Source organism: Cherax quadricarinatus, chromosome 27 (assembly GCF_038502225.1).
Source record: "Cherax quadricarinatus isolate ZL_2023a chromosome 27, ASM3850222v1, whole genome shotgun sequence".
NCBI lineage: Eukaryota > Metazoa > Arthropoda > Malacostraca > Decapoda > Parastacidae > Cherax > Cherax quadricarinatus.
Window position 1 is genome coordinate 2,823,156 of NC_091318.1, and position 24,920 is coordinate 2,848,075.

At 41.7% G+C, this 24,920-nt stretch overlaps 1 pseudogene; it reads right to left on the minus strand.

Annotated features, from left to right (window-relative positions):
* LOC128691085 (glutathione peroxidase-like) overlaps positions 1 to 24,920 on the minus strand; it is a 117,995-nt pseudogene that overhangs the window by 34,248 nt on the left and 58,827 nt on the right.

The following is a 24,920-nucleotide window of genomic DNA, read 5'->3' on the forward strand; positions in this document are numbered from 1 at the left end:
TCATCTTTCTGTGTATATGTTCCAGTCGATACTGCAATATGGAGAACATGAATGAGCAGCATAAATAAAGATATATAAAGCTGAAGCATAACCTTAGGACTTTTATAATTTATACATCTTGATGTAAACACTTACGCAGTGTTGTCGTGGTTTTCAATTTCTGTTAACCAAAACACCTAAATCTTCTTCGCATACACTTTGACTAAAATCTACATTATTTAACTTACAAGTGCCATAGTTATTTTCTTTTCAAAAAATTAGAACCTTACACTTTTCGGTATTGAATTACATTTGCCGCTTCTCTGATCCTAACTTCAACCACTCGAGGTCATCCTATATTTTTCCTTCATTACGTCATGTATCGGATCTCATGTGCTTATTCACTTTTTTTTTAAATATGTATTCCTATTACAAGACTTTTTTTTATACATATTTTATACATATTTTATCCCTGGCACTCCAAACTTACCTACTATGTCATCTACAACACTTTCTTCAACTTCAGCATTCAGGTTCCCCTCAACATTTATTTTCTCACTTTGCTGAAGACTCCATAAACATTTGTTTAGCACCTCCCAAAAACTTTCCCTGTCCTTTAAACAACTTCCTTCCCCAGGTGCAAAAATACATACTATAATGCATTCTCACATCTAACTCATATTCTAGTCCACATTATTCTTGAATGATAAATAAAATGGCATGGATGTTTTCCAGTGATAAATCTGTTTTTTTTTTTTTTGCTTTCGCCGCCAGTATCCAGATGACGAATAATACCCATTCCATATATTTACTCTTTAAAATGATCTAACTAGCTTTAATTATTTTTAATAAATGACGCGATAAAATTCTACAGAGGTCAACTCTGCCCCAATAAAAGTAACGTGTGCCTTTATTTTACTGAGAAGTTTGTTGTTAGTGGACCTGAGGATCATCAAGCTTGGAGGGGAGGAAGTAACAGCCGGGGTGAACTCCACTCAGTGACGGATGTAGCTTGTTAAAGTTAACCTTAGCTCAACTTACACCATTGTCAGTTGCTGTGGATGCAGTCCAGACAGTTGTATGTACGACAACGGCCACCTGACGCTTGTTTCACTAGCTATTTAATACCTCTTACAGCAACATTCTTCATTCTCAGAGACATGAATCGTTTTGAAGAGACAAGTTAATTAATAATGATTTATAAAAGTTTCCAGCAGCATAAAAATCCCCTTGTTACTAACATTGTACATAAACGACGTAGGGAATAAATAGCGACATAGCAAGTTTGCCGATGACACCAAAATAGGCCGCTGAATTTATTCTGAAGAGGACACTAGAGCACTACAGGAACATCTGAATACGCTGATGCAATAGTCGGAGAACTGGCAGAGGCAGTTTATGTTAGGTTAAAGGACACAAGCAGTAACAGCTTGACAAAGTTCCTGGAGAGCGAAACGTTGCCACAATAAAATGTCACATTAGTTGCACTTGTGTCCATTTACCTAACATATTGTGGGTAATTCTACCAACATTAAGACAGAAGCAGTTTAATATAGACAATGCAAAGTTCTAAACCTTGGAAAAGACAATAACCAACACGCTTATAAACTAAATAATGTAGATCTTATTCTAAATGCGAAAAAGATTTAGATCTCGGTAGTTATAATCTAAAACCAAACCAACAGTGCGTCAGTATTCACAATAATAATAATAATAATAATAATAATAATAATAATAATAATATCTTTATTTACTACAAGTACATGTACAAGGTATACAGGCCTAGCTGACATCACTGACACACTACTACATAGAAAGCCGCTTGTTATGCTCTGCATGTCGGGCAAATTAGGTCAGTGTTCCAGGATGCGACCCACACCAGTCGACTAACACCCAGGTACCCATTTTACTGATGGGGAACATAGACAACATGTGGAAAGAAACACGCCCAATGTTTCTACTCTGGCTGGGAATCGAAACCAGGCCCTCACCGTGTGAAACGAGAGCGTTAGCCACCAGGCCACCTGAGCGAATAGAGTTCTTGGCTTCACATCAGGTTACTCTTCGACTATATACAGGGTGTCCAAAAAAACACCCCCTGATTTCAAACGGTTGTAACGTGTAACTTTATTGTAATAATCTTTCACAGTCAGTAGCTTCAGATGCAGGATTTCATTCAGTTTCATGTGGTATTGAGTGGCATTAAAGGCACTCAGTGTGCGCATCCCTGGCTGCTCGGCAAACATCGATGCGATAGTCCAGTTCGGTCCAGACGCTCTACGGTATATCTGGAGTTATCATGCGAACTGCTTCAGTGATCGAAATTTTCAACTCCTCCAGGGTTGTAGGTAGTGGTGGTACCTAAACTGTGCTCTTCACGTACCCCCAAAGAAAGAAGTCACAAACAGTTTAGTCCGGTGACCTCGCAGGCCACTTGCAGAGATCACCGGATTTGTCAATCAATACTGGAAACACTAGAATATATAGATATACATCCTCAAAGTCGACTAAATATCTTCCCTACTGTAAATTCGCAACAATTCAGCGGTAGAATACATACTTCAGAAGCTGTACTTCAGCTGTGGTTAACTAGCAGTCTCGGTATTGTTAACTAGCAGTCTCGGTATTGTTAACTAGCAGTCTCGGTATTGTTAGCTAGCAATCTCGGTATTGTTAACTAGCAGTCTCGGTATTGTTAACTAGCAGTCTCAATATTGTTAATTAGCAGTCTCGGTATTGTTAACTAGCAGTCTCGGTATTGTTAACTAGCAGTCTCGGTATTGTTAACTAGCAGTCTCGATATTGTTAACTAGCAGTCTCGGTATTGTTAACTAGCAGTCTCGGTATTGTTAACTAGTAGTCTCGGTATTAACTAGCAGTCTCGGTATTGTTAACTAGCAGAATCGGTATTGTTAACTAGCAGTCTCGGTATTGTTAACTAGCAGTCTCGGTATTAACTAGCAGTCTCGGTATTGTTAACTAGCAGTCTCGGTGTTGTTAACTAGCAGTCTCAGTATTGTTAACTAGCAATCTCGGTATTGTTAACTAGCAGTCTCGGTATTGTTAACTAGCAGTCTCGGTACTGTTAACTAGCAGTCTCGGTATTAACTAGCAGTCTCGGTATTGTTAACTAGCAGTCTCGGTATTGTTAACTAGCAGTCTCGGTATTGTTAACTAGCAGTCTCGGTATTGTAAACTAGCAGTCTCGGTATTGTTAACTAGCAGTCTCGGTATTAACTAGCAGTCTCGGCATTGTTAACTAGCAGTCTCGGTATTGCTAACTAGCAGTCTCGGTATTGTTAACTAGCAGTCTCGATATTGTTAACTAGCAGTCTCCCGTATTGTTAACTAGCAGTCTCGGTATTACCTAGCAGTCTCGGTATTGTTAACTAGCAGAATCGGTATTGTTAACTAGCAGTCTCGGTATTGTTAACTAGCAGTCTCGGTATTAACTAGCAGTCTCGGTATTGTTAACTAGCAGTCTCGGTATTGTTAACTAGCAGTCTCGGTATTGTTAACTAGCAGTCTCGGTATTAACTAGCAGTCTCGGTATTGTTAACTAGCAGTCTCGGTATTGTTAACTAGCAGTCTCGGTATTGTTAACTAGCAGTCTCGGTATTAACTAGCAGTCTCGGTATTGTTAACTAGCAGTCTCGGTATTGTTAACTAGCAGTCTCGGTATTGTTAACTAGCAGTCTCGGTATTGTTAACTAGCAGTCTCGGTATTGTTAACTAGCAGTCTCGGTATTAACTAGCAGTCTCGGCATTGTTAACTAGCAGTCTCGGTATTGCTAACTAGCAGTCTCGGTATTGTTAACTAGCAGTCTCGGTATTAACTAGCAGTCTCGGTATTGTTAACTAGCAGTCTCGGTACTGTTAACTAGCAGTCTCGGTATTGTTAACTAGCAGTCTCGGTATTGTTAACTAGCAGTCTCGGTATTAACTAGCAGTCTCGGTATTGTTAACTAGCAGTCTCGGTATTAACTAGCAGTCTCGGTATTGTTAACTAGCAGTCTCGGTATTGTTAACTAGCAGTCTCGATATTGTTAACTAGCAGTCTCGGTATTGTTAACTAGCAGTCTCGGTATTGTTAAGTAGCAGTCTCGGTATTGTTAACTAGCAGTCTCGGTATTGTTAACTAGCAGTCTCGGTATTGTTAACTAGCAGTCTCGGTATTGTTAACTAGCAGTCTCGGTATTGTTAACTAGCAGTCTCGGTATTAATTAGCAGTCTCGATATTGTTAATTAGCAGTCTCGGTATTGTTAACTAGAAGTCTCGGTATTAACTAGCAGTCTCGGTATTGTTAACTAGCAGTCTCGGTATTAATTAGCAGTCTCGATATTGTTAACTAGCAGTCTCGGTATTGTTAACTAGAAGTCTCGGTATTAACTAGCAATCTCGGTATTGTTAACTAGCAGTCTCGGTATTAACTATCAGTCTCGGTATTGTTAACTAGCAGTCACGGTATTGTTAACTAGCGGTCTCGGTATTGTTAACTAGCAGTCTCGGTATTGTTAACTAGCAGTCTCGGTATTGTTCACTAGCAGTCTCGGTATTAACTAGCAGTCTCGGTATTGTTAACTAGCAGTCTCGGTATTGTTAACTAGCAGTCTCGGTATTGTCAACTAGCAGTCTCGGTATTGTTAACTAGCACTCTCGGTATTAACTAGCAGTCTCGATATTGTTAACTAGCAGTCTCGGTATTGTTAACTAGCAGTCTCGGTATTGTTAACTAGCAGTCTCGGTATTGTTAACTAGCAGTCTCGTTATTGTTAACTAGCAGTCTCGGTATTAACTAGAAGTCTCGGTATTGTTAACTAGAAGTCTCGGTATTGTTACCTAGCAGTCTCGGTATTGTTAACTAGCAGTCTCGGTATTGTTAACTAGCAGTCTCGATATTGTTAACTAGCAGTCTCGGAATTGTTAACTAGCAGTCTCGGCATTGTTAACTAGCAGTCTCGGTATTGTTAACTAGCAGTCTCGATATTGTTAATTAACAGTCTCGGTATTGTTAACTAGCAGTCTCGGTATTGTTAACTAGCAGTCTCGGTATTGTTAACTAGCAGTCTCGATATTGTTAACTAGCAGTCTCGGTATTGTTAACTAGCAGTCTCGGTATTGTTAACTAGCAGTCTCGGTATTAACTAGCAGTCTCGGTATTTTTAACTAGCAGAATCGATATTGTTAACTAGCAGTCTCGGTATTGTTAACTAGCAGTCTCGGTATTGTTAACTAGCAGTCTCGGTATTGGTAACTAGCAGACTCGGTATTGTTAACTAGCAGTCTCGGTATTAACTAGCAGTCTCGGTATTGTTAACTAGCAGTCTCGGTATTGTTAACTAGCAGTCTCGATATTGTTAATTAGCAGTCTCGGTATTGTTAACTAGCAGTCTCGGTATTGTTAACTGGCAGTCTCGATATTGTTAACTAGCAGTATCGGTATTGTTAACTAGCAGTCTCGGTATTGTTAACTAGCAGTCTCGGTATTGTTAACTAGCAGTCTCGGTATTGTTAACTAGCAGTCTCGGTATTGTTAACTAGCAGTCTCGGTATTAATTAGCAGTCTCGATATTGTTAACTAGCAGTCTCGGTATTGTTAACTAGAAGTCTCGGTATTAACTAGCAGTCTCGGTATTAATTAGCAGTCTCGATATTGTTAACTAGCAGTCTCGGTATTGTTAACTAGAAGTCTCGGTATTAACTAGCAGTCTCGGTATTGTTAACTAGCAGTCTCGGTATTAACTAGCAGTCTCGGTATTGTTAACTAGCAGCCTCGGTATTGTTAACTAGCAGCCTCGGTATTAACTAGCAGTCTCGATATTGTTAACTAGCAGTCTCGGTATTGTTAACTAGCAGTCTCGGTATTGTTAACTAGCAGTCTCGGTATTGTTAACTAGCAGTCTCGGTTTTGTTAACTAGCAGCCTCGGTATTAACTAGCAGTCTCGGTATTGTTAACTAGCAGTCTCGGTATTGTTAACTAGCAGTCTCGGTATTAACTAGCAGTCTCGATATTGTTAACTAGCAGTCTCGGTATTGTTAACTAGCAGTCTCGGTATTGTTAACTAGCAGTCTCGATATTGTTAACTAGCAGTCTCGGTATTGTTAACTAGCAGTCTCGGTATTAACTAGCAGTCTCGATATTGTTAACTAGCAGTCTCGGTATTGTTAACTAGCAGTCTCGGTATTGTTACCTAGCAGTCTCGGTATTGTTAACTAGCAGTCTCGGTATTGTTAACTAGCAGTCTCGATATTGTTAACTAGCAGTCTCGGAATTGTTAACTAGCAGTCTCGGTATTGTTAACTAGCAGTCTCGGTATTGTTAACTAGCAGTCTCGATATTGTTAATTAGCAGTCTCGGTATTGTTAACTAGCAGTCTCGGTATTGTTAACTAGCAGTCTCGATATTGTTAACTAGCAGTCTCGGTATTGTTAACTAGCAGTCTCGGTATTGTTAACTAGCAGTCTCGGTATTAACTAGCAGTCTCGGTATTTTTAACTAGCAGAATCGGTATTGTTAACTAGCAGTCTCGGTATTGTTAACTAGCAGTCTCGGTATTGTTAACTAGCAGTCTCGGTATTGGTAACTAGCAGTCTCGGTATTGTTAACTAGCAGTCTCGGTATTAACTAGCAGTCTCGGTATTGTTAACTAGCAGTCTCGGTATTGTTAACTAGCAGTCTCGATATTGTTAATTAGCAGTCTCGGTATATTTAACTAGCAGTCTCGGTATTGTAAACTAGCAGTCTCGGTATTGTTAACTGGCAGTCTCGATATTGTTAACTAGCAGTCTCGGTATTGTTAACTAGCAGTCTCGGTACTGTTAACTAGCAGTCTCGGTATTGTTAACTAGCAGTCTCGGTATTGTTAACTAGCAGTCTCGGTATTGTTAACTAGCAGTCTCGGTATTAATTAGCAGTCTCGATATTGTTAACTAGCAGTCTCGGTATTGTTAACTAGAAGTCTCGGTATTAACTAGCAGTCTCGGTATTGTTAACTAGCAGTCTCGGTATTAACTAGCAGTCTCGGTATTGTTAACTAGCAGCCTCGGTATTGTTAACTAGCAGCCTCGGTATTAACTAGCAGTCTCGATATTGTTAACTAGCAGTCTCGGTATTGTTAACTAGCAGTCTCGGTATTGTTAACTAGCAGTCTCGGTATTGTTAACTAGCAGTCTCGGTATTGTTAACTAGCAGTCTCGGTATTGTTCAAATTTCATACACAGTAAAGTTAATAAGAAAATTTAACTTGTAAACTTTGTAGTATTTTAATTATATATAATTATTTAATTATTTTGACAATACACAACATTTTTACAAGCGACACCTTAAGAGGAGATTTTTACAGACAGCAAATGTATATATATATATATATATATATATATATATATATATATATATATATATATATATATATATATATATATATATATATATATATATATATATATATATATATATATATATGTGTGTGTCGTGCCGAATAGGCAGAACTTGCGATCTTGGCTTAAATAGCAACGCTCATCTTGCCATATAGGACAAGTGAAAATTTGTGTATGCAATAATTTCGCCAAAATCATTCTGAACCTAACGAAAAAAATATATTTCACTGGGTTTATTTAGTATTAAATTATTGTAAACAAATCTAAAATATATTTAGTTGGGTTAGGCTAATATAAATTGCGCTTGTTATAATAAGGTTAGGTAAGTTTTCTAAGTTGCTTTTGGCGCAAAATTCTAAATTTTTACGTCAACATTAATGAAAAAAACATATCTTTAAACGTATAAGAGAAAATTTTAGAAGGGGCTTAATTTTAAACGAGCTCTTGCTAACTGATCAGTTTTACCTATACGCCACGACATATATATATATATATATATATATATATATATATATATATATATATATATATATATATATATATATATATATATATATATATATATATATATATATATATATATACTTTTATGGTACAGATAAGAAAAAATATTGCTAGCTAATGCTAGACAAATGTAGCTCACACCTAACCATCTACTGTCTGCAATCAAGTATCAGAAAGAGAAAGGTGCTCCCTATACAGGCGAAAGCAAAGAATAACAGAGAGGCTAAAGGAGGCCAATATATCTGCAATATGTAGAGAGACTCTGCTCAGAGAAATAGTAAACATCAAACTAAAGCTAAAGGAATCCTATAGGAGTCAAGAAACGCGAGAAGAACTAAGAGCCATAAATGAAATTGAAAGAAACCCAAAGTATTTCTTTTCTTATGCCAAATCAAAGTCAAGAACAACATCCAGTATTGGGCCCTTACTTAAACAAGATGGGTCCTACACAGATGACAGCAAGGAAATGAGTGACCTACTCAAGTCCCAATATGACTCGGTTTTTAGCGAGCCGCTAACCAGACAGAGTCGAAGACCTAAATGAATTTTTTATAAGAGACAAAATTTGGTAGATATTTGGTTGATATTATTCTGACGCCAAATGACTTCGATAAGGCGATAAACGACACGCCCATGCACTCTGCCCCAGGCCCAGACTCATGGAACTCCGTGTTCATCAAGAACTGCACGAAGCCATTATCACGTGCTTTTAACATCCTATGAAGGAGGAGCATGGACACAGGGGTCGTCGTCTCACAGTTGCTAAAACTACAGACATAGCGCCACTCCACAAAGGGGCAGTAAAGCAATTGCAAAGAACTACAGGCCGATAGCACTAACGTCCCATATCAGATCACCAACCATCTAGATACCCATCACTTACACAACCCAGGGCAGCATGGGTTGCTGCTGGACCACTACGACAAGATCCTGGATGCTCTAGAATACAAACAGAATGCAGATGTAATATACACAGATTTTGCAAAATCATTTGACAAGTGTGACCATGATGTAATAGCACACAAAATGCGTGATAAAGAAATAACGGGAAAAGTTGGTAGATGTTTCTATATTTTCCTAACAAATAGAACACAAAAGACTAGTAGTCAACAGAGTAAAGTCTGGGGCGGCTACAGCTCTGTTCCACGAGGCACAGTACTCACTCCCATCCTTTTTCTCATCCTCATAACTGACATCAACGGGGATATTAGCCACAGCTCTGTGTCTTCCTTTGCAGATGACATCCGAATTTGCATGACAGTGTCCTCCACTGAAGGCACCGCAAGATTCCAGGCGGACATTAACCAAATCTTTAAATGGGCTGCAGAAAATATGAAGTTCAATGATGAGAAATTTCAATTACTCCGATATGGAAAACATGAGGAAATTAACACTACATCGGAGTATAAAACAAATTCCAACCACACAATAGAGAAAAACTAATGTGAAAGACCTGGGAGCGATCATGTCAGAAGATCTCACCTTCAAATACCATAACCTTGTATCAATCGCATCTGCTAGAAAAATGACAAGATGGATAATGAGAACCTTCAAAACTAGGGATGCCAAGCCCATGATGACATTCTTCAGGTCGCTTGTTCTATCTAGACTGGAATATTGTTGAACACTAACAGCACTTTTCAAAGCAGGTGAAATTGTTGACCTATAGAATGTACAGAGAGCCTTCACGGCACACATAACTGCGATAAAACATCTCAGTTACTGGGAACGTTTGAAGTTCCTCAACCTGTACTCCCTAGAACGCAGGCGGGAGAGATACATGATCATATACACTTGGAAAATCCTAGAGGGAGTAGTACCGAACTTGCGCACGAAAATCACTCCCTATGAAAACATAAGAGACGGCAGACGATGCAACATCCCCCCAATGAAAAGCAGGGGTGTCACTAACACGATAAGAGACAACACAAAAAGTGTGAGGGGGCCCAAGACTGTTCAACTGCCTTTCAACATACATAAGAGGGATTACCAATAGTCCCCTGGCTGTTTTCAAGCAAGCACTGGACAGGCACCTAAGGTCAGTACCTGATCAGCCGAGCTGTGGTTCGTACATTGGATTGCGTGCGGCCAGCAGTAACAGCCTGGTTGATCACGTCCTGATCCATATGAGACCTGGTCACAGACCGGGCCGCGGGGGCGTTGACCCCCGGAACCCTCTCCAGGATAACTCGACTCCAACTCTTTGTTTTCAGAGGTGCCCAAGGTCTTCATTTCAAGGTAATTGTAGTTTCTGCCTCTCAAATTTATCCAGTGTTTTCTGCATCTTTTCTAATTTTACATTTATCCAGCCTGAATTCATGGTTTTCAGTTCTGTCTGGGTTATTTATCGCCAGTACATAAATCCCATTTATTTATACCATTTTTCACGACTTTTTAGTGAGTGTGTAGATTCAGGGCTCTCAACTTTAGCAGTAAAGGTTTCTGATACAGATACCTAACAAACACGTTTCTTTGTTAGTCTAACTCAAATATTGTCTCACCACAGCACTCACCTTGCCGAGCTGTCTCACCACAGCACTCACCTTGCCGAGCTGTCTCACCACAGCACTCACCTTGCCGAGCTGTCTCACCACAGCACTCACCTTGCCGAGCTGTCTCACCACAGCACTCACCTTGCTGAACTGTCTCACCACAGCGCTCACCTTGCTGAACTGTCTCACCACAGCACTCACCTTGCTGAACTGTCTCATCACAGCACTCACCTTGCTGAACTGTCTCACCACAGCACTCACCTTGCTGAACTGTCTCACCACAGCACTCACCTTGCCGAACTGTCTCACCACAACACTCACCTTGCTGAACTGTCTCACCACAGCACTCACCTTGCCGAACTGGTTGCAGGGAAACGCCAGCACCTCCAGGTCGTTGTAAGACTCTTGTAGCTCATTCAGTTGCTGATACTGAGAAGTTAGTCCTCAGTAAGTGGCCACATTGACGATCAATACAACCTGTGTTAGAAGCAAACTCAAATTATTATCAAAGCGTAGTCTGAAAGGAAGAAAGTTGTGAGATATAGAAATTACCTTGGTGGATGATGTCACTCAGCAAGTTGGGCAGTAAAAAAAATAGATGGGTAGAAAGCATCAATAAGAACATTCAATGAAATAAAAGCAAACAGCACGAACAAAAACACAGCACATGTAAACGCTATCACTCCAAGTTAAAAAGAAAGCCACATCAGCGAAAAATTAAAATGCTATTGTTAAAAGATTTTACCGATGTCTCTACAAGCTCCTCAGTAATTAAGAACAAATAGTTAAAACACGTTCCTCATTCAGGTGCGCACCTGCAAGCTGGTGGCTGTGTGTGTGTGTGTGTGTGTGTGTGTGTGTGTGTGTGTGTGTGTGTGTGTGTGTGTGTGTGTGTGTGTATGTGTGTGTGTGTGTGTGTGTGTGTGTGTGTGTGTGTGTGTGTGTGTGTGTATGTGTGTGTGTGTGTAGGGTGTGTGTGTGTGTGTGTGTGTGTGTATGTGTGTGTGTGTGTGTGTGTGTGTGTGTGTGTGTGTGTGTGTACTCACCTATTTGTACTCACCTATTTGTGGTTGCAGGGGTCGAGTCCTAGCTCCTGGCCCCGCCTCTTAACCGGTTGCTACTAGGCCCTCTCTCTCCCCGCTCCATGAGCTTTATCAAACCTCGTCTTAAAACTGTGTATGGTTCCTGCCTCCACTACGTCATTTTCTAGGCTATTCCACTGCCTTACAACTCTATGACTGAAGAAATACTTCCTACTATCTCTCTGACTCATTTGTGTCTTCAACTTCCAATTGTGACCTCTTGTTTCTGTGTCCCCTCCCTGGAACATCCTGTCTTTGTCCACCTTGTCTATTCCACGCAGTATTTTATATGTCGTTATCATGTCTCCCCTGACCCTCCTGTCCTCCAGTGTGGTCAGGCCGATTTCCCTTAATCTTTCCTCATAGGACATTCCCCTTAGCTCTGGAACTAACCTTGTAGCAAACCTTTGTACTTTCTCTAGTTTCTTGACGTGCTTTATCAAGTGCGGGTTCCAAACAGGTGCTGCATACTCCAGTATGGGCCTGACATACACGGTGTACAGTGTCTTGAATGATTCCTTACTAAGGTATCGGAATGCTGTTCTCAGGTTTGCCAGGCGCCCATATGCTGCAGCAGTTATCTGATTGATGTGTGCTTCCGGAGACATGCTCGGTGTTATACTCACCCCAAGATCTTTCTCCTTGAGTGAGGTTTGCAGTCTTTGGCCACCTAGCCTATACTCTGTCTGTGGTCTTCTGTGCCCCTCCCCCATCTTCATGACTTTGCATTTGGCAGGATTAAATTCGAGAAGCCATTTGCTGGACCAGGTGTCCAGTCTGTCCAGGTCTCTTTGAAGTCCTGCCTGGTCCTCATCAGATTTAATTCTCCTCATTAACTTCACATCATCTGCAAACAGGGACACTTCTGAGTCTAACCCTTCCGTCATGTCGTTCACATATACCAAAAATAGCACTGGTCCTAGGACCGACCCCTGTGGGACCCCGCTCGTCACAGGTGCCCACTGTGATACATCATTACGTACCATGACTCGTTGTTGCCTCCCTGTCAGGTATTCTCTGATCCATTGCAGTGCCCTTCCTGTTATATGCGCCTGATGCTCTAGCTTCTGCACTAATCTCTTGTGAGGAACTGTGTCAAAGGCCTTCTTGCAGTCCAAGAAGATGCAATCAACCCACCCCTCTCTCTCTTGTCTTACTTCTGTTATTTTATCATAAAACTCCAGAAGGTTTGTGACACAGGATTTGCCTTCCGTGAATCCGTGCTGGTTGGCATTTATACTCCTGTTCCGTTCCAGGTGCTCCACCACTCTCCTCCTGATAATCTTCTCCATAATTTTGCATACTATACACGTCAATGACACAGGTCTATAGTTTAGTGCCTCTTTTCTGTCTCCTTTTTTAAAAATGGGAACTACATTTGCCGTCTTCCATACCTCAGGTAGTTGCCCAGTTTCCAGGGATGTGTTGAAGATTGTGGTAAGTGGCACGCACAACATATCTGCTCCCTCTCTAAGGACCCACGGGGAGATGTTGTCTGGTCCCATTGCCTTTGAGGTATCGATGTCCCTTAGCAGTTTCTTCACCTCCTCCTCATCTGTATGTATGTCGTCCAACACTTGTTGGTGTATTCCTTGCTGGTGTCCCCGTCTGGTCTGTCCCCCCAGAGTCCTTCCTGTCTCTACTGTAAATACTTCCTTAAATCTCTTGTTTAGCTCCTCACATACCTCTTGATCGTTTCTTGTGAGTTCTCCACCTTCTTTCCTCAGCCTTATCACCTGGTCCTTGACTGTTGTCTTCCTCCTAATGTGGCTATACAGCAGTTTCGGGTCAGATTTGACTTTCGATGCTATGTCGTTTTCATACTGTCGCTGGGCCTCCCTCCTTATCTGTGCATACTCGTTTCTGGCTCTTCTACTAATCTCCTTGTTTTCCTGGGTCCTATGCCTCCTGTACCTTTTCCATTCTCTGTTGCACTTAGTTTTTGCCTCCCTACACCTTCGGGTAAACCAAGGACTCGTTTTGGTCTTCCTATTATTTCCGTTTCCCTTGGGAACAAAACTTTCCTCTGCCTCCTTGCACTTTGTTGCCACATATTCCATCATCTCGTTTACTGATTTTCCTACCATTTCTCTGTCCCACTGAACCTCCTGCAGGAAGTTTCTCATACCTGTGTAGTCCCCCCTTTTATAGTTTGGCCTGTCCCCTTCAGTTCCTGTTACCTTCTCCACTTGTAACTCTACTATATAGTCAAAACTCAGAACCACATGATCGCTAGCTCCAAGGGGCCTCTCATAAGTGATGTCCTCAATGTCTGAACTGCTCAGGGTGAACACAAGATCCAGTCTTGCTGGCTCATCCTCCCCTCTCTCTCTGGTTGTATCCCTGACATGTTGATGCATGAGGTTTTCAAGTACCACATCCATCATCTTGGCTCTCCATGTTTCGGGACCCCCATGTGGCTCCAGGTTTTCCCAGTCGATCTCCCTGTGGTTGAAATCGCCCATTACCAGTAACTTTGCTCTGCTCGAGTGAGCTCTTCTTGCCACCTCAGCCAGTGTGTCCACCATCACCCTGTTGTTTTCTTCGTACTCCTCTCTTGGCCTCCTGCAGTTCTGTGGTGGGTTATACATCACTCCAATGACTACTTTATGTTCTCCGGACTGAATTGTACCTACAATGTAGTCTCTTTCTCCAATCATGTCCATGCCTTCCATTTCCTCAAATCCCCATCGGTGTTTTATGAGCAGTGCAACCCCTCCTCCCCCTCTACTCCTTCTATCTTTCCTCAGGATCTGATATCCTGTTGGGAAGATTGTGTCTGTTATTGTCTCAGCGAGTTTTGTTTCTGTGACTGCTATGATGTCTGGGGATTTTTCACTGATTCTTTCATTCCACTCCTCATGTTTATTCATTATTCCATCCGCGTTTGTGTACCAAACCTTTAGTTTCTTTTCTATCATTGTGGTCATGCAAGAATATTGGGGTTGGGGGAGCGAGAGCCTTGGTGGGGGCCTATATGGGGCTGTGGTGTAGGTGGGGTTTGTGTTGATGGGGGTGGGGTCAGAATGCCCATAAGGGACAGCTGTTGGGGTGAGGTTTGTGATATGGGGATTGGTGGCAGAGGGAACAGTGAGTGGGTTGTAGTATAGGTTGCTCAGTTGCGTTGGGAATGTCGCGGGTGGGGTCTTTTGGTGGGAGATTCTGTGGGGTGTGTTTGCCCTTCCTCCTGTGTCTGGGTCCTGCTCATTTTCATTGCTTCTCGTTCCTCCTTGCGTCTCTGTACCCTCTCTTTCAGTGTAGTCCTTTCTTCTTGTGTTCTGTCACGGTCGAGGTATACTCTCTGGTACCCCTCTTTGTCCCTCAGTCTTGCTTTCTCTTGCAGAATCCTGGTTCGAACTGATTCTTCCTTGAAAGTTACTCTGACAGGCTGTATCCTTCCACTCGCAAACCACCCAATTCTCTGAAAATTTGTCACCTGGGTCATATTGCCCTCCCCTATTGTTTTCATGATGCCTTCAATCATTTTTTTCTCCTCCTGTTTTATTTCTTCAAAGTTGGCCCCCTTGGCTTCTTGGAGCCCGTACACAAAAACTGACCTCGCCCTTTCCTCCTCCCACTGAGTCTCCATCTGCGTCCTCTGAGGCATTTTATTTCCTTCCATTGACATGTTCTTGCCTTCAGTCCCTGTCATATCTGAAACTTCTATTCTCAGTGGACTGTCTTTCCTGACCAGCTGTCCCTTGCTACTGCAGTTGGCTGTTAGAATCTCTGCATATAGCATACCTTCATTGTCTTCGGACCTGTCGTTTGATCTTAGTGTGCTCGTCGTCTTTTCTCTGGCCCCACGTGGGTCTGATAGGGCCTTCATGTTCGGCATGTCTCCGTTGTTGCTTACCATCCCCTTGTCTGCGCCTGACTTTGAATTTCCTGATGTCACACCTGAATTGTCATTTGTCTCTCTAATCTGTTTCAGGCTTTGCAGTTTCTCTTCTAAGCACTGTATCCTAGCTTCTGCTGCTAAGACCTGTACTTCCCACTTCCTGCACTCTTTAGCTATCCGCTCCTCCATTTTCTTACCAAGCTCTACTATCTTCCTTCCCCACTCTTCCTCCCTTTTTTGGAGCTCTAGCTCCCAGTCTTTCCTCCCTGGTTCGTCCACCAGATCTCTGGGTTTCCGTCCTCTAAGGCCACCCATTTTTTTTTTTTTTTTTTTTACTTTTTATTACCACAGACAGAAGGCTAGAGGAGGGAGAGGGTGTGGGGGAGAGAGAGAGAGGGTAGAAAGAGGGAGAGAGAGGAGAGAGAAAGGGTAGAAAGAGGGAGAGAGAGGAGAGAGTATGGGGGTGAGGGATAAGACCAAGGGGGAGGGAGAGAAATGTGAGGGGGGAGAGAAAGGGTAGAGAGAGGGAGAAAGAGAGGGAGAGGGAGAGGGAGAGAAAGAGAGAGAGAGGGAGAAAGGAGGGAAGAAGGCTATGAGAGAGAGAAACGCGAGGGAGGGAAAAGGTAAGAGGTCTGTGGGGAGGCAGTCAAATTCCAAGGATCAGCTGTGTGTACTCACCTAGTTGTGGTTTCGGGGTCGAGACCCAGCTCCTGGCCCCGAGTGTGTATGTGTGTGCATGCGTGTGTGTGTGTGTGAGCACGTCAGTTGTTTATATGTCCCAGAAATACAATTCACTTCTGTGTATCCGTAATACTAATGAGATACCACTAACACTGAGAGTAGTGTGTGTGTATGTGTGTACTCACCCAGTTGAGGTTGAAAGGGTCGAGTCCAAGTGTGTGTGTGTGTGTGTGTACACGATTCCCAAGGTACAGAGAATTGTCTCTAATTAATATTATACTGAAGTGAAAATACCAAACACCAAAGTCCTCTCCAACTCTATATAATTTGTTCATTTGTAGTGTCTGCCATTTTCCAAGGATATATCTGCGTATGTGGCGTATAACATCTGTGATGCAGAAGTGTGGTACAAAGCAACCGTGCAGAAATATACACACCAAAATCAACACATAAACATACCCACGATGTAAATGATTGATTAATCAAATTTATAAATGTCTTCCTATAATTGTTAGTTGGTGGAAGTGTTCTCTTACCTTCCTCCCCTTATGCTATTAATGTTAATTGGTGGCAACAAATGTTCTCAGTAAACTTAAGTTCAATATTTGCTATTTCTCTGACCAGTGCCTCCCTACGTGTTTCAGTTACACTAGCCCCCCTCAGCAGCTTTGTGATTCTTCGCTTTAGCTTATATAGGGAAGTGTCTCTCTCTTTCTAGTTTACATATTATCTTTCTTCTTCTTAATGGAATGTGTCTTGAGCAGACCTCAAGTGCCACAGTTATTTTTTCTAGGCAAAGGTTCGGATCCGTGTTGTTTAAGATATATTCCCAGCTTGTTCCATTTAGGACATTGTTGACCTGTTCCCAGTGTATGTTTTTGGTACTGAAGTTGAATTTTGTGAAGGCACCCTCATGACTGATCGCATTTTGCTAGTCAGGAGCTGTGTGCATACATGACTGTACCTCTATTATGTTGCAATCTAAGTGCGAACTTGGTACGGTTATATTATATATCAGATCGTCGTTGTTAGTGGAGATGAGGTCCAATGTATTTTCTAGTCTCGTAGGCTCTATTATTTGCTGGTTTAAGGTGAATTTGAGGCAGAGATTTAATAGCTCATGTGTGTGTGACTTTTTGTCTGAGCTGCTCCTTGGGGTTATCTCTGCTAAAACATTATTTGCTACACTCTTCCACTTTTAGGTGTCTTAAGTTGAAATCTCCCAGTAGCAAGATGTTTGGGGCAGGAGTTGGGAAATTTTTCAGACAGTGATCAATTTTGAAATGCTGTTCCTGGAATTGTTGGGAAGCTGCATCCGGAGGCTTGTATACAACCACAATGACAAGGTTTTGGTTTTTGATCTTTACAGCCAAAACTTCAACTACATCATTTGAGATGTTTAGCAGTTCTGAGCAGATGAGCGACTCTGACGTACAGGCCAACCCCCCCATTGTTGCCTGTTTAGTCTGTCGCTCGTGAATATGTTATAACCTGGGATCCATATTTCGTTCTTAAAATGATCGTATCCTAACATTCAACAACTGACACTCAAGAAACAAACTACACAGTGAGGACAGGTGGTGCTGAGATAACAAATGTCGACCAGTAAGCCAGCTGTTGTTATGTTATGACCAACTATCCAGTTAACTGCTACTACACCTCTATGGCATCACAGTCCAGTCTCCACTACTGCAGTCGCTTGTGTGTGCTGCCGGTGACACCATTGACTGTGACCCTTACAAATGATATATTCCCTAGTAATGATATGCCTGAGAGGTGAGGTACCCAGCAGGTGGTAATGACATGCCTGAGAGGTGAGGTACCGAGGTGATATATTCCCTCGTAATGATATGCCTGAGAGGTGAGGTACCGAGGTGATATATTCCCTCGTAATGACATGCTTGAGAGGTGAGGTACCCAGCAGGTGGTAATGACATGCCTGAGAGGTGAGGTACCGAGAAGGTGATATATTCCCTAGTAATGACATGCCTGAGAGGTGAAGTACCCAGCAGGTGATATATTCCCTGGTACTGATATGCCTGAGAGGTGAAGTACGCAGTAGGTGATTTATTCACGTACATGTCTGAAAGGTGAGATAGCCAGCGAGGATTCATTTCTGGGTAATGACATGTCTGAGAGGTGAGGTAGGGACACTCACCTTGCCTTTGTAATCAGCGAGTGAGATGTTCTTAGTCTCAAAGAGGTCCTGCTCCTCGAAGTCATAGATACTTCCTCCATTGGACGGGTGGTGGAAGCACGCCCGTGATGCTACCAGCTCCTGGGCCGCCACGCCCACACAAGCCAGGCTCACTAACCCCGCCCACAACATTCTGAAAAAAAAAAATATTCGTTAATTAAGAAGCTCTCAACCCGCAAAGATCACACACCGCTTGGAAAATGAGAGATAATTGAAGGATTAAACTGTAAACGCTAAATACTACCACATTAACACAGGCGTTATTGACCTGTCAAGGGGAAGCTGCCACACTGGGGTTTGCGCACATTATAAAAGGGATAAAATTGTTGATTTTAGTCTCACAAAGTGAAATCGTCAGCGCTGTATTACCCTAGTGGGTTTAGAGATTCTTTTTGTTTATAATAATAATAAATGAAATTGTAATTTTTTCAAGAGGCCTGTCGTTTGTGACCAGGACATGAGACCCAAGGAAGAAAACAAATTCACCATCACTTGCGCCGGAGCTATCTTGCCAGATAGACACAAACCTGACGATTCAACGATGGTCGCTTAACACCAACAACTTCACCGCAAAATCCGACTTACAAAATGATGCTACGAACACTTCACGTTCAAGTGGTGTCACATTCATTGCACGGTCAAGAAGCTAACTAACACTGCACAAACAAGAGCATTCACGAACACTGCACGTACAAGACTTCACAACATTGCACGTACAAGACTTTACAACACTGCACGTACAAGACTTTACAACACTGCACGTACAAGACTTTACAACACTGCACGTGCAAGACTTTACAACACTGCACGTACAAGACTTTACAACACTGCACGTACAAGAGACTTCACAACACTGCACGTACAATATACTTCACAACACTGCCGCTGCAGCCGCAGCAAGCAGCAACAAGGCTGCTTTTATATCTTGCCGTCCCCTGGGCCTATCCGAACTCCAGTGATGCCCAAATTTGCAAGTACTGCTGCAACAACATGCAAGTAAACTATAGTGACATAAAAACTGACGGTGACGACAACGAAATGGACTAAATATGACAGAAGAGGGACCGGCATTCAAGTACCAGACCTGCTGCCAGACGTGAACCAGACACGAGACGTTTTCCACTAAATGAAATAACTGACTTCCATATCAACTGCACCAGTGTTTAACGGGAAGACAACATGGCAGAAAACCTGATCAACTAAATCTCCAAGGAAATGACAGGTCTGTAGGACTTTTTTCGTCAGTGCCAAACGAGGGAAAGATTTGAGCCTTTAAACATGGCTGACCGGCATTCAAACAGCAGCTACTGCCAGACGTACAACTAGCGAAGTGAAATTCTCATCTTTGCTGACGTTCATCTGTTGACAGTAGCATCATATCTGTACCACCATCATATCACCTGTACCAGTGCTACAGAGAGGGAAACACAGGAGACATCGTCAAATCAACAGTACAAAACTCCAAGGTTATTGGACGGTTATCCCTCAGTGCCAGTCGTGGGAAAGAAGTGAATAGTTAAATAGTCAAGGTTAATGTTTTAGTAGCTGACCTATATTCAGCTGACCAGTGTACAGTGAGAGAATCATAGCAGAAAAAGCCAAATATATCTATAAACTCAAGGAAAGTCTGGTGGCGTTACTCCCCTCAGTGTTTTAAAAATGGCTGAGTCAGCAGACCAGGTCAGGAGACAACAACACGACACAACCCCCGATAAATGGAATTGAGGGGGATTTGGAAGGATAAAACCATTGATTAAACCTTTCTGGTCTACCAGAATGGAAAGGAGTTAGAAGTTAATTGGTGAAGCCAGACTGTGAAGTGAGGTGGGTAGGGGAGTATGTAATAAGGGGTTAACTGTAAGGGTTTTGTGAAGTTAAAGGAAAAGTGAGCAGTGAAGAGGATTTTGAAGAGGAAATTTTACTAGTAATTCAGTGTGATTGCTAAAGCAGATACTAAGTGTACTAGGGACTGGAAAAGAGAAATAAATATTATTGTATATGAGTAAAAGAGCGAAGAGTGAAAATGGCAGGCATTAGAGGGGTACAGGCTGCCATAATTATATTTATATTTCTTCTTCAATTCCATGAAGAAAGAAATCAGTCATGGGGGTTGGAAAAGGTGAATGGAGTAACAGCGCCCTGGACAGTAAAAGCCCAACAGTTGCCATCCTACCAGAAAAGTAAACCTCACTATCGCCGCAAGGTATGGCAACACCGCATACCCATACAAAAACAGTGGCACACAGCTCTTATTATAGTGCTCTTAAGTGGTGATATATAAATTAATCCAGGACCTCAAACTATTGTGCAGAGGCAAAACAGACAGATAAATGACGGCGATAATGACGGTCTAGTAGCTAGGGATGATAACCTTAACTCCATATGTAATGCATACATAGGTCAATGTGAGACAATACAGCCATTATTATCTCAAACACTACCAAACAGATGCATACACTGTACTAAAGTAGGCATGAAAAACAGAAAAGGCACCTTATGTAAAATGTGTAAGGGGTGGGTGCATGATGGATGTATGTACAATTATAGCAACGGTGCCAGAATTCATTTTGTGTGCAACAAATGCACTTTGGCACAGTTACCCTTTAGCAGTGATGACATTGATTTACCTAATTTTAATACAAATGACCCATTGCCATATATTGATGATTATGATTGTTTTATGAAAACAGGCCTTCACTTTATTCATGTCAATGCAAGATCACTTCTTCCTAAATTGGCAGAGATTAGGATTCTAGCTAACAAAATTAGGGCGGCAGTTATAACCATCTCTGAAGCTTGGTTGGATGATACGGTGACTGACGACGAGGTCAAAATAGAAGGTTACAATATAAAACGCTTAGATAGGAACAGAAAGGGTGGTGGAGTATGTGCCTACATTAGAAATGACTTAGCTTACAACCCAAGACCTGATTTAAATAACAATAAACTGGAGATTCTATGGTTTGAAGTGCTGCTTCCCAGGACCAAACCCATCTTAGTAGGAACTAGTTACCGCCCTCCTACCCAGGACCAGTTCTTAGAAGACTTTTCCAGAGTCTTGTCCGGAGTTGAAAGCAATTGCGAAACAATAATACTGGGCGACTTCAATATCTGTTTTCAGTAACAAAATAACGGGCTATGCAAAAGGTATAAGCAAATTCTAGGATTAAATAGCTACACCCAACTAATTAATAAACCAACCCGGATCACACAGTTCTCAGCCACCCTAATTGACCACATACTTTGCAACCGCGCTGAGAACATTAGTCAGTCAGGCGTCATTACCACAGGTCTTAGTGATCATTTCATCATTTACTGCACCAGGAAAATCACTAGGGATAGGATAGGCCTACACAGGACAATAAAAATGAGGTCAACTTGAAACTACAGTAAAGAAACACTGGTAAATAGGCTACACAATTGTGACTGGACAGAGATAACAAGTTGCACGGACGTAAACGATGCCTGGGAAAAATTCAAAACAATGTTCACTACCATTCTTAATAATATTGCACCAGTTAAAGAGGTTAGGATTAAACGAAGAACTGAACCCTGGATGACTACTGAGATATTAGATAATATGAAATTCAGAGACCAGCTGCTAAAAAGATTTAAAGCAAACAGACAGGATATTGCAGCACTAAATGAATTCCAAAGGGTGAGGAACAGAGTACAGAGGCTTATAAAAGGAGCAAAGGCAAAGCACTATTGCTCAAAAATTGAAGAGTATAAGCATAACCCCAGAAAGCTCTGGCAACAACTAAAACAGTTGGGGTATAGCCATAAGCCAGTAGATAGGTCTAACATAGTACTCACTATCGATAATGAGGTATGCCACGAAACATCTAAGGTGGCAAATTGCTTTAATTCCTACTACACATCTGTTGCATCAACACTAGTAAGTAAACTACCAGCTGCATCAAATACCTTTAACACAGACTCTGATAAGTTTCAAACATACTATACCAATAAAGGGGTAACCCCAAACAGTTGTCAACTAGTAAGTGTATCTCATGACTTCATTCAAAAAGAACTAAGCAGGTTAAACCCAACTAAGAGCACAGGCCCTGATAACATCCCGTCTAAGTTCCTAAAAGATGGTGCTTCTGAACTGTCAATCCCTATTGCTCACATAATAAATCTATCAATCACCACTAATACCGTACCGGAGGGGTTCAAGGAGGTCAGAGTTACTCCTATCTTCAAGAAAAATAATAGGTCTGATGTAAGCAACTATAGACCTGTTAGTATACTCAGTATAATATCTAAAATTCTGGAGAGGGCGGTGTATTCTCAAGTAGTTAAGTACCTTAATGACAACAGCATTCTCCATAGCTATCAATCGGGCTTTAGAAGATCCTACTCAACCGATACCTCCCTTATTAATCTGATGGATTACCTGAGAACTGAAATGTCAAAAGGGAACCTCATAGGTATGGTAACCTTAGACCTGCAAAAGGCCTTCGATACTGTCAACCACAATATATTATGTAAGAAACTTCAAGCTATCGGTATAGGTTCTGTAGACTGGTTTAAATCCTACCTTAGCAACAGGAGACAAATAGTCAAAATCAACAAAACGGAATCAGAACCCCTGCCGATAACATGTGGAGTTCCCCAAGGTAGTATTCTGGGTCCCTTACTATTCTTATGTTATGTCAATGATATGCCTATCAGTGTCAAGTGCAAACTCCTACTGTATGCAGATGACAGTGCTCTGTTTGTGACAGGTAAAGACCCACAAGATATTGCTAATGTTTTAACACTGGAACTGGAGTCCTGCAGCAAATGGTTAGTAGACAACAAACTATCATTACACCTAGGGAAAACTGAAGCCATTCTCTTTGGAACGAAACATAAACTGAGAAGGGTAAATAATTTTAATGTTCAGTGTAATGGGGAGTCCGTCACTTTGGCTTCATCAGTAAAATATCTGGGAATCCCCTTTGACCCATGCATGTCAGGAGAATTGATATGGAACAGTGTAGTAAAGAAAGCGAATGCCAGACTGAAGTTCCTGTATAGACAAGCACAGTGTCTACCTACTGAGGCTCGCAGGACCCTATGTCTAGCCCTTATACAATGCCATATGGATTACGCTTGCTCTTCTTGGTACTCTGCCTTGACAAAAAAACTGAAAGATAGATTGCAAATCACCCAGAACAAAATCGTAAGATTCATCCTGGGGCTGGGACCAAGAGAACATGTAGGCCAGGATGAATTACAGCAGTTGGATATGCTGAATGTTGAAGACAGAGTAAAACAACTGAAGCTAAATCATGTTTATAAAATTGCTCACAAACAATGTCCAGAATATCTTGCTGTCAATTTTGTCAAGGTTGGGAACCAAAGAAATCATAGTACTAGGGGGAGAGAGCACAACTTTGTAGTACCCACAGTCAGTGGCCAGGCGTCAAACACCTTTTATTGTACAGCAATAAAGGAATGGAACAGACTACCCGCACATGCCAAAGCCAGTCATAGCATGAACCAGTTCAAGAAGACTGCCAAAAAGTGTCTGATGAATGAAGCTACAGAAAGGGAGGGGAATGATTTTCTATTTTTTAGCTAAAATACGTGTAAATTTTACCTTATTCCTAGTAATGACCCTCGTATTGTAGATAGTCTTAATGACCTTGGTGTAGTAGATAGTCTTTCTAGTATGATAATAAGATGTTATCTTCATTGTAGAATAATAAGAAAATATTATAACCTTTATATTATAATAATAAGGTAAAAGGACCCCAATGGAAATAAGTCACTCTGTCTGACTTTTTTGGGTTATCCTAGGTTCTCTACACATATGCTGCTATGTATGATAATTCTATGTAATCTGTATTTGTGTATACCTGAATAAATTTACTTACTTACTTACTTACTTACACAAGACTTCACAACACTGCACGTACACGAGACTTCACAACACTGCACGTACACGAGACTTCACAACACTGCACGTACAAGATACTTCACAACACTGCACGTACACGAGACTTCACAACACTGCACGTACACGAGACTTCACAACACTGCACGTACAAGATACTTCACAACACTGCACGTACACGAGACTTCACAACACTGCACGTACAAGATACTTCACAACACTGCACGTACAAAATACTTCACAACACTGCACGTACACGAGACTTCACAACACTGCACGTACAAGATACTTCACAACACTGCACGTACAACAGACTTAACAACACTGCACGTACAAGATACTTCACAACACTGCACGTACAACAGACTTCACAACACTGCACGTACAAGATACTTCACAACACTGCACGTACAACAGACTTCACAACACTGCACGTACAACAGACTTCACAACACTGCACGTACAACAGACTTCACAACACTGCACGTACAACATACTTCACAACACTGCACGTACAACAGACTTCACAACACTGCACGTACAACAGACTTCACAACACTGCACGTACAAGAAGCTTCAAACGTACTGTTCACAGAGAAAAGTTCAAAAACATTGCACAAACAAAAGTTTCACTGAACACGACAAGTAATCTCTACACCAGAGAGGCGAGTTTACTGTCACACACACACACACTGCATGCTATTTTTGGTATATGTGAACGACATGACGGAAGGGTTAGACTCAGAAGTGTCCCTGTTTGCAGATGATGTGAAGTTAATGAGGAGAATTAAATCTGATGAGGACCAGGCAGGACTTCAAAGAGACCTGGACAGACTGGACACCTGGTCCAGCAAATGGCTTCTCGAATTTAATCCTGC